Here is a 3031-nt window from a genome sequence, read left to right on the forward strand (position 1 = left end):
GCCCCCATCCTGTCGCCTGGGGAGGCAGGTCAGGGTGCCTGCAGCTGCAGAGGGAGCGGGACCGCTGGCAGCTCTGGGACCGGGTGCCCACGGCAGCCTGCCCGGGCCTTCCCGTGCGGTCCTCCGCCTGACGGTGCATGGGAGCGGCTGGGGGGGTGGGGGGCGCCTCCCCTTCCCCGCCAGGCACCCCTGCTTGCCCAGAAGAGGTCCCGCAGCGGCCCTGGGGACTCAGCTGCGCAAAGGGACCCACCGGCTTTTCCCGCTGGGTCTCTGCTGACCTCTGAGCGCGGCCTGTGGTCCAGGTGCAGCAGGGGCGCTGGGACCCTCCAGGCCGGCAGCCCCAGGTCTCCGGGAGAACCATGGAGGTGGGACGCCGGTGACCGCCCCTCTCCCTCCTGGGCCCTGTCGCTGTCAGCGCGGGTGGCCCGGGGCGCCCCTGGCCGCCCCCCAGCCCTCTCGGTGCTCAGGGCGGGAGGCGCTGCGTCAGGCCAGCTAGCTGCCGTGGGCGCCCGCGCCCTGTCTCCGAGACTGCGGGCTCTGGCCTTGGCCTGGCAGTGCTCAGGGACCGCTTTCCGTGCTGTCCTCAAGGTTTCCAGGCAGTTCCGAATGGCTTCAGGAACTTTGGTGGGTGTGCTTTCTTGGGGCTCACGTGGAGTGGCCTTGCGCGTCGGGAAAGTCGCTTTCCAGTCCCTGCTGCCTTGTGACAGGCCACTCTCAGGGGGACTTCTGGGCAGGGGCCGGCAAGGGGGGCCGGCAAGGGGGCACTGGGCTCCAGGGCTCTCCCAGGCTGCAGCAGGGGACCCCGCCACCTGGTCTGACCAGCCGCCCAGTTGGCTGAGGTGGCCCTGGGCGGGTTGGCTGAGGTGGCCCGGGGCGGGTTGGCTGAGGTGGCCCTGGGCAGGAGCCGTCCGCTGCCCCCTCCCCGGCCTCTCCACAGGGGAGCCCAGAGCCAGTGATCGGACAGGCAGAGCGCAGGCCAGGCCCGCCAGGCTGCAGCCTTTCCACCGCCTCACCCCCAAAGCCACATGCCCTGGTGGTGTGGCCCTGCGGTGTTTCCCATCGGTCTCACTGGTCAGTGTCCCCGGGCTGGAGCGAGAGCGTAGGACAGGCGCAAGGGCGTCAGTCGTCCCCGTTGGCTGCGAGGCAGGAGCAGGCTGCTGGGCCCCCTTTGTCCAGGACCTGCACGCACCACCCCTGGTCCCCAGTGGGCCTGTCCCGGGAACGCGTCCTGGGTGGATGGAAGCAGGGTGGCAGGCCACGTCCTCAGGGCCAGGGCTGGGCAGGGCCAGCCAGGGCCTGTGTCCTCGAGGCGGAGAGGGGTTTTTCCATTCTGGAAGGGGGGTACCACGGAGCAGAGAGGAGACCATGCCACAGAGCCCCTGTGGGGCCCCCGGAGCCTGCTAAGGCACGCTACGCTCTCTGTCCCTTCACAGCGAGCCTTTGCCAGCCCTGGTAGCTCGGTCAGCATGCTGCCGCCCCGGGAACAGGGCCAGGAGGCCCCACTCATGCCAGCAGCCCCTTCGGCATTGCGTGAGTCCCCCACCAAAGCCCAGGCCGTGGGCACCCCGCCCCTTCCGGGGGCCACTGCCCTGCCCAGGTAGTGCCACCTGCTCCCCACACACCCACCAGGCCTCAGCCTTCCCCAGGTGCCGCTGTGAGGGGGCAAGTCCGGGCAGAGGAGAGGTGCGTGGCCCATTTCTTCAGTGGACCTGTGGGTCACTGGGTCCTGGGCTCAGGTGGCTCACGTGGGGGCAGTAGATGGCCTGGGGTGTTGGACGAGGAGGCTGAGGGTCAGCTGGGGCCCAGGAAGGAGCTTGCTTTTGTCCGCAGGAGCTCCCGTGTTTGTGTGTGTGTGTGTGTGTGTGTGTGTGTGTGTGTGTGTGTCTCTCGTTTCCCTGGGGACGTGTGCCATCCTTGCTGGCTGGGACCTGGAGGTGACGAATTTGTCTCCGAGCTTCTGTGGGCAGTGAGTGCTTTTCCTGGCGGCTCTTGCCGCTGGGCAACACGGGGGCCTTTGGTGGCATCTCCTGGCACCTTCACAGCTGCCGGGCACTTGTTGAACCGAGGAGAGCAGGTTGCTCGGGCTTCCCACCATGGCCTGTGGGGACAGCCCCTGGGCCAGGGTGTTGGGCCCAGGGGCCTGGGGTTCCCAGACCGTGCATGGGCCTCCCGGCCCTAGTCGCCCGGCATCCTCGCCCAGGGGCACAGTCCTCGTGCCTGCTCTGCCCAGGAGCACGTCACAACAGCAGCCAGACCCTCCCAGAACCACCCGGTTGCTCCGCTTAGCATCGGCCACACTCCTAGGCCCACTGGCTCCATCCAGGTTACCACAGGGGCTGCCCCAGGACCATCCTGGTCAGAGCTGGGGCCTATGGACCCCCAGGAGCCGCCCCACTCCACCGGGCGCACCTCTACCGGGCCGGGGCCTGGGGGCTGCTCGTGGCCTGTGGTCACCCGCCCCTTGACGCCTGCTCCAGACCAAAGTCCTGCCCTCTGGGAGACATGGTGCCTGCAGCGCCCCATGCTCTGGTCGCAGCTGGAGAATGGGCCCTCGAACAGGGCTCCCCTGGGCTAGTGCTCGCCTCCTGGACACCTGCCCTCACCCTGGGCCGCTGTGAGCCTGGACTGGGGGTCCTGTCTGCACGAGGGGGCATTCCAGACCCCCTTTGCTGGGGAGCTAGACTGGGGGTGGGCAGGGCCCTGGGCTCCACTGCCCCGTCTCTCAGGGCTCTCGGTCGGGTCAGCCGCTCCTCCGAGAGGTCCTGCCGGGGGCTGGTGTCCTCTGTGTCCAGCCCTCTCCACACACCCCTCCCCCACCCCACCCCCACACACAGCTTAGGTCCCCACGTGGACCCCTCCTGCCGCCTACCTAGTGCCTCAGTTGGACCCTGGCGCCTGTCCATGCGCCTGGGCACCCAACCCCTCCCTGGATGTTACACACCCCACCCCTGGATGTCTGGTTGAAGAGGGCCTCTCTGTCCCTGTGTGAGTTGGCGGGGGGGGGGGGGGGGGACTTCCCCCGGGCCCCTCC

Source organism: Tupaia chinensis, unplaced genomic scaffold (genome assembly GCF_000334495.1).
Source record: "Tupaia chinensis unplaced genomic scaffold, TupChi_1.0 Scaffold144382_1, whole genome shotgun sequence".
Classification (NCBI taxonomy): domain Eukaryota; kingdom Metazoa; phylum Chordata; class Mammalia; order Scandentia; family Tupaiidae; genus Tupaia; species Tupaia belangeri.